The 16,448-nt window shown below is 49.0% G+C and overlaps 1 protein-coding gene across 1 annotated transcript in view; it reads left to right on the plus strand.

Annotated features, from left to right (window-relative positions):
* The window catches only part of LOC146194326 (uncharacterized), a 441,606-nt gene that overhangs the window by 371,958 nt on the left and 53,200 nt on the right, over positions 1–16,448 (plus strand). The gene's annotated exons all lie outside the window — the stretch shown is intronic.

A 16,448-nucleotide genomic window follows, 5' to 3' on the forward strand; every position in this document is an offset into this window, starting at 1 on the left:
TTCCAATCGCAACGAGCCGTGTGACACGCCCAAATTAACTCATTCAGAACCAAATGACAGAAACACGTGTCTCTTCATTATGAAGCTTTTTTTAAAACATAAGGACATGGTATTTTTAGCTCGTTTGAACATTGTTTATTAATTCTACGCCGATATCCTAGCACAGGTTTCTACACCCGCTGAACACATGAATTTCAGAGCTGTTTTGTATTCTATAGCATAAATAAAAGGAAAACGTAATGCTACATCCCTCCACATGCTGTATCATGGGACAGTATGACTGGGAGAGAGCACGTTGTTGGGCGAGTCGGTCGTACATACTTAAACATGGGAAGAGGACATTCCGTCGATATCCTCTTCTCACTCGCGGAATCCCGCTATCATCCTCACGGTCATCATCAACGTCAGCCTGACTATACCCACTGCACGGCGAAGGCCTCTCTCATATTTCTCCAATTAACCATGTTCTGTGCTAGCTGCATCCACTTGACCCCTGCGAACTTCTTAATCTCAGCCGCCCACCTAACTTTCTGCCGCCCCCAGCTACGCTTTCCTTCCCTTAGAATCTAGTTTGTTACCCTAAGCGACCATCGGTTATCCTCTCTTCGCACTACATGTCCTGCCCATGCCCATTTCTTCTTAATTTTCACTAGAATGTCAGTAACATGAGTTATTTCTCTGACCCACTCTGTTACCCCTACCATTTTCGTTGCATAGCCCTCTGGGTTGTCCTCAACTTAAGTAGAACTCTCTTGGTTAGCCTCCACGTTTCAGCCCCATAGGTGAGTACAGGTAAGATGCAACTCTTGTATACTTTCCTCTTGAGCGATACCGGTAAGCTGCTGGTCATAATCTGCGAGTGCTTGCCAAATGCGCTCCATCCCAATCTTATTCTTCTTGTTATTTCCTTTTCATGGTCCGGATCTGCGGTTACTACCTGTCCTAAGTAGACATATTCGCCTACTACTTCCAGTGCTTCGCTACCTAACGTTAACTGCTGTTCCTTCCCGAGGCTGTTGAACATTACCTTAGCTTTCTGCATATTGATTTTTAAGCGTATGCCTTTCTACTTATCCTGCCTAGGTCATCAATCATTATTTGCAGTTCATTCCCCGAGTTACTTAGCAAGGCAATGTCATCAGCGAATCGCAGATCTACCCTTATCCCCAACTGCTCCCATTCCAAGTCTCTGAATTATTCCTCTAATCAAGCTGTGAGTAGTACTGGGGAGATCGTGTCTCCTTGCCTAACACCTTTCTTTATGGGGATTTTGTTACTTTCTTTATGCAGAATTATGTTTGCTGTGCAGTCCCTATATCTATCTTCAAGCACTTTCACGTACGGCTCGTCTACCCCCTGATCTCGCAATGCTTGCATCACCGCTGAAGGTTCAACTGAGTCAAATGCTTTTTCGTAATCAATGAATGCTATGTATAAGGGCTGGCTATATTCCGAGCATTTTTCTATCACCTGGTTGATGGTATGGATATGATCGATAGTAGAGTACCGTTTCTGAAAACCTGCTTGATCCTTTGGTTGATTGCAGTCTAAGACAAGCGGAATTAAGCAGAGCTGTAAAGCGCTAGGCTGGGGATCCCAGGGTTGGAGGTTCGATTCCCGATTTGGAGAATATTTTTTTTTTAATGAGGGGGAGTCGCACACCTCTTAAGCGTTGCTAGGATATGCCGGCAAAGCTTGGCGAGGGGGCTGCGCAGCTAGCCGTGGCTGTGAAGCTTGGCTCCGACCACGGATTAAGATAAGACAAGAGCGCGGAATCTGGCCTGCTGCAATGCATTCTGCGTAGGCCGATTTTGCTACACACACGCCGAGCCGCGTCCGGCGTTCAGCTTCGGACTGTACTTTCTCCCTCCGTTCCCCTTTCGTCGCCGATGTGTTTTCCTCCGCTCTATTGGGCGCTAGGACATACGGTGGCGCCACCTTTCGGCAGCCCCGTGTGACGTGCTAAGTAGGATAACGCGCGTTGAACTGCTACGGTGCGATCGTTTCCTATGCAGTTCAGGTACGCGCTAATGCTGCGTTCACATATTTATTTATATACACTTCAGTTCGGGCTTGTTTAAGCTTAATTTGAGATATTATGTCCATTCATTCAGCAAGACAGCACTTCATCGAGCCAGCTAGCTGCCGAAGCGTGGGCCCGGCCGATAAGTTTACTTGGACGAGGACGCACACTGGCCAGAGTTGTTGCCATTATGGAAGGAACTGAAGCTTCCACACAACCAGTCAGCAGCAAGCTGCCAATGAATTTCAGTTATAAGAATTCTTTGCTAGAAGAAGCAGGGCTGCCAGGCGTCTGACCGAGGCTGACCGCCTTCAAATAGCGCCGGCGGAGGCAGTTTCGTTCACCTGCTCTGTTGAACATAGTAGAACAGACAAGTTAGAGTGTGGGGAAGACGGAGTTTAATTTTATAACAAGTGTGAAAACATGCTTCCCGCGCAGCGAATGCTTGCGCACTGACTACCGGTTATTAGCAATCATGATTTGGGCGCGCATATCTGTTTTCCCCGCGCAGAATAGCTTCGCTGACGCATACCTCACCATATCACACGTAATGCTCTACTTCCCATTTATTCACGTACTCTGACATTTGAAAATACATCAGCACTGCAGATGCTGCCTGAGGCTACTCATCATGCATACCCGCTGCCCGTTTCCTTCAGTGAAACTACGTGTCAACACCTTCGTTCAGAACAATTAGACCTTCTGTCTTTCGCACGATCTTTCCTTGTTCTGAGAGCGTACTGCTCCATGAAAGCAGCATATTTTGTATTTTGCCGGAAATAGATCGTCGTTAGCTTCGCAAATGATAAGCACAAATTAAAACGCGGGCGCCGTTATTTCTGCCGCTACTCACCGAACTGTTTAGCGCGAACTGCACGGACAAAATCTTGCTCGCTGAAATTGCTGCTACAGAAGAAAATTACCACTCTTTTCTGTACCCATTAAACTCTTGAATAAAGAAGATTCCGTAAGCTTTTTATTTCAGGTAGCAATGGGAGCTTGCGCCGGGTTCCGTCGCGTACGTCCAGATACAGAGCAATAACGGACCGTGGCAACAGCTTAAATAAACTTTAGCAACCCCAGCAGCGATGCAACATCAAAAGTACAATGCTGGCAGTCATTATCAAGCAAAACGACAGAAGAAAACGTGACTATTAGCGCTTAATACGCACAAAGTGAATCGAGAGTCTGCTGCAGCAGCCGCATGACGAGTCACGTGATCCCACTTTCTCCCCTAGGTCGACGCTAGCGCCGTTCACTCCATAGGTGGCGCTCGCGCCCAATATTTTCCAAAAAGAAGAAGGTATCGGAAGATAATAAAAGAAGAAGGTATTGGTTATGAGATAATAGAGTTCCAAAGGAAATATACCGGAATAACAAAGTAAAAAAATTACGTGGGAAGGGATAAGAAGTACGGAAGACGTCAAAGTATGCAAAGGATTAAGACAAGGATGTCCTCTATCACCGGTGCTGTTCGTGCTTTATATGATATACCTGGAACGGAGGATACAAGACAGTAACCTAGGTTTTAACCGGTCATATAGATTAGGTGGAAAGGTGGTAGAGCAGCGCCTCCCCGGTTTGATGAATGCCGACGATATTGTGCTGCTAGCTGAGAGTCTGGAAGAATTGCAAACTCTAGTTAAGTATTTCGGAGACGAAGGGGACGCCCTAGGCTTCAGTTTCCGCGCAGTCAAGTCGGGTCTGATGATTTTCAACGGCTCAACTGATCAGGGTCTTAAAATAGAAGGCCATGAAATACCTAGAGCAGCAGAATATAAATATCTGGGGGTATGGGTAAACGAAGGATTGGCATACATTGGAAAGCATGACCAATCACTTAAGCCCAAAGGGCGAAGGAATGCCGGGATAATGAAGCATAAGGCATTGTGGGGATACAACAGATATGAGGTTTTGAGGGGTATTTGGAAAGCAATTATGGTGCCCGGACTTACTTTCGGAAATGCGGTTTTGTGCCTAAAATCAGAGGTACAGTCGACATTACAAATAAATCAGAGATCCGTTGGACGATTAGCACTAGGTGCCCACGGCAAAACTACAAATGAGACGGTACAGGGAAATATGGGCTGGACATATTTCGAAGTACGGGAAGCTCAGAGTAAAATATTATATGAGGAACGCCTGAGGAGATTGGACAGTAACAGATGGGCAGCTAAAGTATTTAAATACCTGTACTTAAAAAGCGTTGACTCACAATGGAGGAAAAGAACTAGGAAACTAACTAGTAAGTATGCTAGTCACAAGGAAGGAGAAATAAAGAGCATTAAGCAACAGGTGAAAAACATAGAAGGTAAAAATTGGATAAATTCGATGGAAACGAAACAGAGTGTGGAATTATACCGAAAGTGGAAAATGCAGATCAGGAAGGAAGATTTCTTTGATAACTCAAGAGGCAGTGCCCTACTTTTCGAAGCTAGATCAGGGTGGCTTAGAACACGCAGCTACAAAAAGAAATTTAACACTGGAGATGACGCATGTGCTATATGTGGTAACTCCAGTGAAACAATTGACCACATTATACTCGAATGTAATGGTATCTATCTCGAAGTTGATGCAGGCGCAATCACTGTTCCTGAAGCTCTGGGGTTTAGAGAAAACAGTGTACGGGTGATTAAACCGGCTGTGGAAACTAGCAAAAAACGACTGGAAGATTGGTGGCTTAAAAGCAGAGAAGTAACATAATGTTAGTAATACAAGAACAAAAATTTAACAAATAGAATGATGGTTTAGGTAACCATTCTAAATCAATAATTAAGATATAGGGAGAAAAATGAGCATGATAGCTACTGCTGCCACCCCGTTTCAAAGGGGACGCTCCTATATTCCATCCATCACATCCATCCATCAATTCCGTGCAGAAAGATACTAAAGGCGGAGCAGCGCGAGTGCCGTTGGAAATCCAACGGCGATTGACACCAACAGAGGTGGGCGGTCTCCATTCCACCGCCGTTTCCGTCCGTTTCGTCGTGAAGTAGGCAAGATGGCAGCCCCCTGCAGCAACCTGTCTCCGCTGCAGGCGAGCGCTCCGGCGCAAAAACGCTTTGCCTGGGCAGCGTCACTGACGCATTTACTCATAAACTTGTGGCAAGATGATCTTGCGACACGTTTATAAGTAAATGCGCCAGTGACGCTGTCCAGGCAAAGCGTTTTTGGGCCGGAGCGCTCGATCATCTTGCCGAACTGCGAGCGCAGAAACACAATGCGCCCGTGTACGCAAGGATAACGGCGCTGTTCAACCATTTCGCAAACGAGGAAAGTGCCATGTGAGCGCAGCCACCACCGTTCCGTTCCGACGGCCGTTATGGCGTTTAACTGACGCTCAACTGAACGGCCGTTGAAAACGCCCGTGTAACACGGGTATAATTGGTGCGCCGTCTCTCAACAGTGAAGCGAAACAAAATGCCGAGCTCGATACACCGCACGAGCGTCGCGCAAAAGGGGCGGAGAGCAGATGGAGCTTTGCGCGTCGTCTGCTAGCCGATAAACGCACAAGTGGAATCATTGTCATGCTTGGGCGTACGCAAACCTGTATCTCTTCTTAATATAAAACTTTAAGATAAAGCTCCGCCAGTGTCGTTTTTATTTTTTCATCGGCATATTCGCTTGAGAATGAGTCGACAGGGGCATGCAGACGACAAACCACGCAGCGAGATAACCAGCACGCGGACGGTGCGGCACACAGCATGGCAGACGGGAGAGGAGCGCATACGGTGTACTATTTTTTTATATGCGGATGGTATACGGTTGGCGATTAAGTGTTTTGTCATTGGCTGTAGTTCAGGGTACGGTGAAAGAAACGAAAAAGCCCCCATGTTTCGGCTGCCATAGGATTTTAAGCTTTTCGAGCTGTGGAAGCGGAGTATTTTCCAGATCGGCCGAGAATTAGCTGAAAAGCACAGGGTGTTTGCGCGGCATTTCAAGGATGAATTTCTTTCCCTAAAATACTAGAGCAGCTATAAAGAAAATATATTACTTGATGAAGAAAAATGGGCTTCACCTAGTCAAGGGAGCAATTCCTACTTTATTTCACCAAAATCAAGAACCTAAAGCTGTTCTGCGCTTGGTATCACGAGAAAACATGAAATGACGCTTGTAGGCGAAAACAGTATTAGTTGATTAGAGTATCCTAGCAACTCGCTGTTCTTGTATGATAGTTGAACGTCAGTGCACAATGCAGTGGCCGCAGTGGCTGTTTTTTTTTCTTTTTGGAATAAACGTCTAAAATACTCACAGTAGCTTTACCGATGGATCATCATTAAATTACTTTTGCCCCGGTGTGTGTTTATATGGCGCCTTGGCTAATGGCAGAAAACCTGCTCCCTCTTATTTTGCAAGACTTACCTTAAGTCATGTACAAACATACCAAGTTGTTCGCTCCGCGGTGAACTATCCTTCTGCCACCGATGGGGCATAAACAACGTTGAGGTGCGGGAATTTAATAAACACGCAGATTATGCGCGCGCTGTGCTATGTCAGCGCAATTCAAGAACCCTAGGTGGCCGAAATTGATCCAAAATCTTATACTTCGTTCACTGTTCGCCTATGGAAGCACACTTTTTGAACTATGTGAACTTTACATCACGTACCGTTTTAGAACGCAGCTCTTCGGTGCCCGTACCTGGGTTTCGCGTCGACGTCGTCGTCAGCGTCGGCCGCGTCGGCCTCGTAACCAACTCCGCCCCCCCTTCCATCCCCCAAGTTCACGGTGCAAGATATATAGGAGGGGACACAGTGGGCCGCGCCTGTTCCAGATAGTCTTCTAGTTCGTCTAAGCCGTACGAGATGGCAGTTCGCTCAGCGGCCTGTGACGTAATGGGAGGCAATGCTTTTTTTATGGTGAATATACACTCTATATGAGGGTCGTTTTCTCGTAAACTGTAGCCGATGATGAGAGAAAAATGTTTTTGCCGTGTGGTTTTTGTCTAGGTCCATTATTAAGTGCAGGTTTTTGAATCTGTAGCTTCATGAATGCCTACATAAAAGCGCAGAAGGCGAAGAATGTTTCGGCCGGAATTTGAGCCTGCTGCACGATTAAGCTGCGGCATTATGGCAGCAAAGCATTAACCATCGGTCGTTTCATTTGTTCTTTAACTTTGTATCTTTCGTTCGCGCATCAGTGTGCCCGCTCATCTTTTCGCCCTCTCGACGCGCACTCGTTTGATCCTTGGTTTGCTTCTTACTTTATTCCTTCCTTAAATTAGAGGCCTTCTTACTGGGTTCTGCTAACTCCCACTGAATTCTCCCCCCCCCCTCTTACCTCCTCTGTACCATTACTTCTCTTAGCTTCTTTCAGGGTACAGTACAGAGGGGAAAAGAATTTCACAACAATGCAAAAAGAACACCAAGTATAATTTATTCAATACAAAACAATATAGGTACAATTATGGTTAACAGCTTTCTTCAATCTACATCAGAGATTCACGAACACTAATGTGATGTGGTGCGCTAAAGCAGCATATGAATCAGTTGGGGAACACAAATAGATAACTCAGTTGTATGATACTTTTTGAGTTGGATGGGATGAGTGATGCTAGTTAAAAATGCGGGCAAGAAATTTTATTAAATACAGGTTCTTAAAAAATATGATTGTACACATGTCACCGTATTGCGATGGCGCACTGAGACTTTTCGTGGTTACTACGATAAGAAATGAAGTGTGGTGGTTGCTGCGCATACGAACCATGCAGAGGGCCTAGCTCATTGAAAGGTAATTTCGAACGTAGTTTCCATTACCTAACTAGTTTGTCACTTTCTCGCCGTCGGCGTAGGCCAAAATTGAGGTGCTGATGGTTTGTTATATTGTTAACCGCGCGGCCTTAGCCCGCCCGGTGAACTTGGCAGCGTGCCAACTTACTTCGTCACTACCTGCGTGTCTACGACCTGTACAAAATGTTTAAAGGGGCATGGCGCGCGCAATTGGTTACGCGTTTCGGGGATCGTGCAGATATTGATGGCAGTTGGCCTTGCTTGAGGCAAAAAAATCCTTAACCCATGGCAGCATTTGTTGCGGTTTTCGTGTGCGTAAGTCGTCCGTACTTTTGCTCGCTTGCTTATTCCAATCTTCCGCTCAGTCGTTTGCACGCTGGTGATTTGTGCGGTATAGAAGCGGTATGGGGCGCTGTTGCATTTCCTTCATTAAGTGGTTAAGGATATCCTATGAATTTTTATATTTTTCTAACATTCGCCCATTCAAACGCAGGATTCCCTTTGCCTGCTCTTTTAACGCTATCCAAAGTGCAAAAACTGCTTCCCCGGTGCCTTCGATTGAATAACCATGACTTATGGCTGAGTAATTTAAACGTAAAGTGCAATTTAAACCTTTTCTTCACATCGTTGTTAGGATTTAAATTACGTCAGTAGTATTGACCAGCCAAAAACTTATTCTGGACTTCGCTTCTGCAATGATGCAATGGGCACGGCTTAAGACCAAAGTGCTACGATGATGCTTCTGGCGACGACGGAGAAACAGTTCGGGCTTCGCAAACGGCTCACGCAAGAGAAACGCGCGCTGCAATATCAGCAGGTTGCTATCGCAACGGCGCCGTCGATGTACGTGTATTTTTTCTTCCAACAAAAATTCACCGCTACATCGACGCTAACGCTGAGATCAGCGGTCCGGTTAGGAGGAGCTTGGCTGGTACTTTATCTGGAAACACGCGTCCAGTGCCTCGCCCGTGCTGTGTCCCCAATTAAATATTCTTACAGCGTGCCCCAGTTCAAGCCGGCGCTTCGGCAACCGGAGCCTCGCAGGAGGGGGGGGGGGGGGGTACACTCAGCGGCGAACGATGGGGGCACGAGCGCGCGCTGCAGCCGGAGAACACGAGGAAAGAAGGGGGGGGGGAGTCGCCGGAGGCAGCACTAGCAGCGACTGACTGATGCCGCAGCTGCCGCTAACAAGTCAAGACAACGTGACGGCGTAGAGAGAGAGAAGTGGTTCTTATGTGGAGGATGAAAAGGGGGCCGGCGCGTTCAACTGTCTCCTCAGGTATGAGGGAGTGACGGCGTAGAACACCGTCGCTGTCATGCAGAAAGAGGAGGAGGGGGTTCTTCCCCTCTTCCTGCGTGGCGGCGCGGGTGCTCTTCGGTTGCCGAAATGCCGGCTTGCTATCAGCGGATCACAGTGCGTACATCCCGTTCTCATTCGCTAGCGGCGTCAGCGGCATCAGTCAGTCGCTGCTATCTGTTCGTCGCGCAATGTTCCCACAGGCCCACGCGCTGCTTCCCGCAACCTCCCGATAACTCAATTGCTCTCTTCATTTTCCCGACCCCAAAGCTTCTTTCATGACCGCTAAGAACTATTAGTGGAGTGTTTCTTGAAGGAATACTTATTAAAAATTAAAAAAAAAACATTGTCTGTAATGGTACACACGTGGCTTGCTCGAAATTTGCCTCAATCTATCGAAAAGGTGGAACAGCTGATGAGCTGCGCTCAAATTTCTCATTAGGAAGTAACGTAATCGTGGGTAATTCTTTTCGTATCGTAATACTCACAATTCTTCGATCCAGAGAACGCCAGAGAAGACACAGAGACACGAAACGCGCTGTCTGCACTGGGATCTTCGCGTTTAGAAAGGAGTTAGCGGAACGCGGTGTCGTGTGCTGCCTACTTCATCGCTGACATATCTCTTTTAGTCGCTTCGCGCTCGCCTGCTTGATACAGTGCACCTGTTCTTGTTGTTGTGGCTGTAGGAAGAAGGAAACAAAATTGGCAGTGGCTTAGCTTGGTTAAGCCTGGTAATTGCGAAATCAATAGCTATGGCTACGTCTAGGTTCAGCTGGTGGTGTAGCTGGTTGTGGTGCTTGTGGTTATGCTTATGGTTATGCAGTGATTACCTCTGGCCACAGCATATGGTTCACCAATTGTTTATTGCGGGGTTCAGTCAGTTCAGTTCAGTCGTTCAGTCGTGGCCGACTCTTCATGACCTTATGGACCATGTCACGCCACGCTTTTCGGTCTCTCACTATCTTCCTAACATCACATAACTTCATCTGCAGTGCCTCGAGGATGCCATCTAACCATCGCGTTCGCTGCCTACCCATTCTCCGGTGACCATCAACTTTTCCCAACATCAAATCTTTCTCCAGCGACCCCTCTCTTCTCATTAGATGACCAAGGTAGCTGAGCTTTAACTTTAGAGTTTAACCCTCCAATGGGCAGTCAGGGTTTATGGTCGACAATATCGACTGATTTGACCTACTGGCAGTCCGAGGAACTCTCAAGAGTCTTCGCCAGCACCACAATTCAAACGCATCAATTCTTCGGCGGTCAGCCTTTTTCACAGTCACTCTCGCATTCATACATCACAACTGGAAAGACCATAGCACGAGTTATACGAATCTTGGTTGGCAGACTAATGTCTCTGCTCTTTACTAGGCGGTCAAGGCTAACCATTGCTCTCTTTCCCAGAATCAGGCGTCTCCTAATTTCATGGCTGCATTCTCCTTCCGAGGTAATATTTGAGCCCAAGAACAGAAAATCTGTCACAGCTTCCACTTCTTGGCCATTGATGCTCCAGGACTTGATAGGGGAAGACGCCATGAGCTTTGTCTTTTTAATGTTCAGTTTAAGCCCAAACTTCTCACTCTCTTCTTGTACGCGCATCAGAAGTCTCTTGAGTTCCACTTCACTTTCTGCAAATAAAGTGGTATCATCCGCATATCTAAGGTTGTTGATACATTTTCCAGCAATCTTCACTCCAGCTGAAGACTCATCCAGACCGGCCTTCCACATGATGCACTCCACATATAGGTTAAATAGGCAGGGCGACAGTATGCAGCCTTGCCTCACTCCTTTCTTGATCGGAAACCAATCAGTAAGGCCATGCCCAGTTCTGACTGTGGCCTCTTCCCTTCATACAGGTTCCTGAAGAGACATATGAGGTGAATTGGAACTCCCATCTCTTGGAGAGCTTGCCACAATCTGCTGTGATCCACACAGTCAAACGCTTTCGCATAATCAATAAAGCGGAAGTAGATGGGTTTCTGGAACTCTCTTGCTTTTTCCATGATCCCGCGAAGTTTGGCAATTTGGTCTCTAGTTCCTCTGCCCTTGCGAAACCCAGCTTGCACGTCCGGAAGCTCCCGATCCACATACTGCTGCAGCCTACCTTGGAGGATTTTCAACATCACCTTGCTAGCATGCGAAATAAGCGCGATCGTGCGGTGCTACCTGGGTGCGGAGTGCTACCTGGTTATTCTATGTATAACTAGTAGCGAGGTAAGGAGTGTCGTGGCTGCAACAATATACTTGGTTGTGGGTGAGGTTAAGGCAGAATGTGCAACTGCCGCTCCGGCACTGGCTGCAACGGCATTCTTTACGCCAGCAGAAATGAAAGCATCCCTGGAGACTGCGTTGGTTCCACCTGCCGCTTGGCCACCTCCTAAAGTATCCAACGTTGCACTCAATTGAAATTGCATGGACACCAGATCTATGGGTTCCCAGCTGTTTATATAATGGCCGTACCCGCGTTGCTTCCTCTTTGCATTCTGACGAACTGCCTTAGCCATAGGCGACATCGCAACATCTGGTTGATACCGCGAGCCAGGGCCCGAATTTATCCTACTGTATGACGTCACCCTGACCGCGGCTCTCCCCCACGAAGAGAGCGGGAGTTAGGCCGCGGTGAGTAGCTACCGCCTCGCGAGCCGACGGCGCGAGTTGGGGCCCCCGTTTTTGCGGCAGATGGGATGACGTCACTCCGGCTGTAGCGTTCCCTCACGGAGGGAGCGGGATTTAGGCCGCGGTTGGTAGCTACCGCCTCGCGAGTTGACGGCGCGAGTTGGGCCCTTGTTCGCAGCTGATGTTGGGCCGCAGCTGTGCTTGGCGGCGCGCGAAAGGTCACGCTAAAGGTCAGTGGCAACTACCGCCTCGCAACGCGAAGGGCTGAAAAGTGAAAGTAGTACTGCTTTTGTAATAAAAATGCACGGGCCTGCTACTGGCTCTGTTGCTAAGCCACCTGATTGATTTATGGGAAGGGAAAGGGGCGGTAACTGTCTCATTTTTTGTGGACACAACCGCGCCGTAAGGGAAGGGAGGAAGGTGGGAGTGAAATTGGAAAGAGAAGCCGTAGTGGATGGATACGGAGTAATTTCGACCACCTGGAGATCTTTAACGTGCGCTGACATTGCACAGCACACGGACGCCTCTTCGTTTTGCATCCATCGAAGCGCAGCCGACGAGGTCGGGTTCGAGCCCGGGTACTACGGCACAGTAGTCGGGCGTCTCACCACTACACCACCCCGGTGGGGCTTGCTAAGCCACCTCCGCTGCCTCATGCACACAGAAGAGAAAATAAAGAAGAAAGAAATAGAAGAGGGAGAGAAAGACGCGCGCCGCAACAACAGCCATTGTCCACCACCGAAGAGGTGGCAGGTGCAATGACGGCCTACAACAGATAAAATTTCGGTGGCAGGCTAGCCCCCGCCGCAAGCGGCGGTCCCAGCCCCATCAGTGGAGTGCTTACTAATAACTCTAGGAAGCATTTCCCTGATAGGGCTGGGACAGGTAGGCCACCACCGCTTGCGGTGGGGGCTGACCTGCCACCGAATGTTTAGCTGTTGTATGCCGTCATTGCACCCACCACCGCTTCGGTGGTGAACGACGGCTGTTGTTGTGGCGCGCGACTTTCTCTCCCTCTTCCTTTTCTTTCTTCTCTATTTTCTCTTCTGTCTGCACGAGGCAGCGGAGGTGGCTCGGCAACAGAGCCGGCAGCAGGCCCGTGCATTTTCTTTTCTTTCTTCGGGTTCGAACCCAAACTCGGCGGCTACGTTTCGATGGAGGGTGGTGGTGGTAATAACTTCATTAAAACGCAGGAGTTTGGGGCATGCATGCCTCTGGGCCCCCGCACGGCCCCACTACACTCAAACGTTCATGTTCCAAGTGGTTCATGACGTCGGCAGCCCAGTCTGTTGCGATCTTCTGCCGAACCGGGTCCTCAGAGTGCAGCAGGGTTTTCCAGTCCTCCCAGGTGGTAAGGGATCCACCCCGCGGGGGAGGATCCGCCAAGCTTTGGAACAGGATGTGGGCGAGGGTGGTGGTGGGGTTGTTGTAAAGGGTGCAGGAGGGATTGGTGAGGGTGTGGTGGTAGCGAGACGCACTATAAGGGGACGGGAGGGTGCGCGTTTGTAGTCGTCGCCAGAGCGTCTGGTGGTAGCTGTCTAAGGATGGGTGAGGTGGAGGGTAGAGTAGTCGCTCGGCCCGATAGGCCTGCATTAGCTCACTGAAGGAGTGCATGCGATCGCGCGTGAATCACGGATCGGAGGCCGCCGGTGCCAGGTTTAAAGAACCTCGGACTAACGCATTGGCGGCCTCGTTACCGGGATTCCCGGAGTGCGCAGGTTCCCATATCAGCTCCACATAGCGGTTTGGGTTAACGGCGGGCGAGTTCAGTATGCTGAACAGAGAAATGTGAAATCTACCACGCGCAAAATTTAGTAGCGCAGTTTTCGAGTCGGAAATTATGTAGCGTGCTTCCGTGTCTGCACGCGCGTAGGCGATGGCTGCTTCCTCGGCTGCCTCCGAGGAGGTGACCGACGGGAAGGGGACAGTAGCAACAGGCTACAGGAAGGAATTTGTGACGGCCAGTACCGCTCCCTCATTCGTGCATGCAGCGTCCACCCATACGGCGTCCGTTTCGGAGCCGTACTATTTGTGGAGCGCCGCTGCTCGGGCTCGGCGGCGTTGCTCATGATACTAGGGGTGCATGTTGCGAGGGAGAGGCTTGATGAGAAGGTCTTGGTGGAGGGGGCGAGGTATGGGAAGGAGGGTAGGGTCATTCGCTGGGACACGAATGTCTAAAGTCTCCTGAATATGGCAACCGGTGGAGGTCTTGGTGAGACGCAAGTATTGGGCTTGGCGATGGGCCTCCACAAGCTCCCCATGTGTTGTGGAGGCCAAGCTGTAGAAGGCGTTCTGGGGAAGTGTTAATTGGGATATGTAGGACCGTCTTGAACGCCGTGTGCAACATGACGTCCAAGGCGTCCGTTTCCTGCCTGTTGAGTCGGAGATAGGGGTCTGTGTATAAGAAACGGCTGAGGACGAAGGCGTGAATTAGACGACATAGGTCGTTTTCCTTCATGCCTCTGTGATGACCCGAAACTCGTCGGATGAGGTGCGATATCGCGCCTGTCACCCGCTTTAGTTTCTTAAAAGTTAAGATGTTTTTGCCATTGTTCTGGATGTGAAGTCCCAGAACCCGAAGCGTATTCACCTCTGGGACGGGACGGCCATCGACTGCGATGACAATCGGTGTGGTGGGGCATCCGCGGGTCGTGGGGCGAAGTATAAGTAGCTCAGACTTCTCTGGGGAGCATGAGAGTCCGATGCTCTGGGCGTGTTCTTGTGTGAGGGATGCGGCGCTTTGCAAGATAACCTCTATGTCGCCATGACTACCGTGTGTGGTCCATAGTGTGATGTCGTCCGCATAAAGGGTATGTCTAAGATGAGGAGGTATCGTGGACAGTTTCCGGGCGAGTGGAATGAGCGTGGCGTTGAATAGGAAAGGAGAGAGGACGGAACCCTGTGGAGTACCGATGCTCCTGAGGGTATAGGGTTGGGAGGTAAGGGGGCCGAAATGAACCTCAGCCATGCAGTCCGTTAAAAAAGCCTGGATATAAGTGTACATCCGTACACCTATGTTCAGAGGAGAGAGGGCAGTCATGATCGCCTAATGTTCGACGCGATCAAAAGCATTGGACAGATCCAAAGCCAGGACTGCCTTTGTGTGGCCCGGGATAGCCGGGTCGAAGATGTCGTGAGTGAGCTGCAGCATGGCGTCCTGAGCGGAGAGATGGGGGCTGAATCCCATCATGTTGTGTGGGTAAAGGTCGTCGTCTGCCATGTGAAGTGTCAATCTCGCAAGTGCCACGTGCTCGAAAAGCTTCCCGAGACACGAGGTGTGCGAGATTGGACGCAGGTTTTCTAGTTTAAGAGGCTTGTTCGGTTTTGGTATAAATATTACGTTGGCGTATCGTCAAGACTGGGGGAGGGTGCACTCCGCCCAGCATTTGTTGAAATATTCTGTAATCTGTGTGATTGATTTGTCATCAAGGTTGCGAAGTATAGAATTGGAGATTTTGGATGAGGCACAGTGGGGTTCACTCTTGGAGGATCACAGAGGGTATGCTGCTGAAGCACGGACGCGTACGTCGGCACGCTCGGTGGCGGTGGGTGTGCACCAGGCACAGACGGTTCCTGGACGGCTTGCCTAACTTCTTCGCGAACGACCTCCGCGAGTGATGGAAGCCTCGACGACTGTATTTGAATGTGTCTCAGCTCATCTCTGACCACAAATCGAATAAGCTCCCTCAAAGCATCATCATAACCGTTGAAGCCGGAACCATAGACGACCGGTGACATGGTGGACACATTACGGTCATAGTGCTGAGCCCTGTGTCAGTGTTCTATCATGGGGGCCTCCGTTAGAAAATCTGATCCTGTGCCAGGTGGATTGCGCACAAGCCCAGCAAATAGTTCTTGTTTCACCCCGCGCATTAGGCGGCGCACGTTCTTCTCCTCTAACATATTTTGATCAGCACGTCTAAAAAGGCGGATCATGTCCACGTAGTTCATTCCAATACTTTCGTTAGGGGCTTGGACGCGAGATTGCAGCGCCGACTCCGCACGCTCTCTTCGGTCGTTGGCGGTGGGAAATCGTACCTGGCTACTCCACCAGAAAATGTAACGAGTACAAGGCAGCGATCACTGATCGGAGCAGTTCCACGCACTACACTCAGTTTCGTCCTCTTTGTCCTCTATTCATAAAGGCACGCGGCAATATACTGATCATTAAAAAGTGTATCGGCAGTGGCTGACCACTGAGGTGATATAGGACCAGAGCAGTAAGTGAGGTCAGGGGTGTGGCGCTGGAAGTATATGTGCCCGCCTATAACGGGTGTGATCAGAACCACCTAGACTAGGAGAAGGCCTCGGCACTCCTCCCGTGACGTCACCACACTCAGCCCGTCCGGCCCGTCAGCCTCCGCTTGAGGTGCCGTCGAAAGAAGAAAAAAAAAATACTGCAGCATGTTCGTAGGTATACGTCTAGAATTTATTTGCATCCAGTATAAATTGAGCACTGGTGTGATTAAAAGGACTAAGGCGAATTCTTTCCACGTCAATTTCGGCATTTGGAGCAGAGCTGACCCCCATAAAACAAAATACACTACAGATTTTGCAGTTAGAAAGACGATGCGCCGGAAAAACATCTTTTCTTTTCAGTCTGTCACACACAGCCGTACAATTCAGGTCACAAATTTTATTTGGCATTGGTTTTCAATATCAGAGAATGACATTTAAACACAATACACACATAAATAAAGTATGACATACATCAATCTCACTAGCTTAATAAAAATCTGAACTTCACAGTGCTGAATAATTTAAAATGAGGATGAGGAGAAACGG

The sequence above is a fragment of the Amblyomma maculatum genome, chromosome 3 (assembly GCF_055883805.1).
Source record: "Amblyomma maculatum isolate TAMU_Amacu chromosome 3, ASM5588380v1, whole genome shotgun sequence".
Taxonomy (NCBI): domain Eukaryota; kingdom Metazoa; phylum Arthropoda; class Arachnida; order Ixodida; family Ixodidae; genus Amblyomma; species Amblyomma maculatum.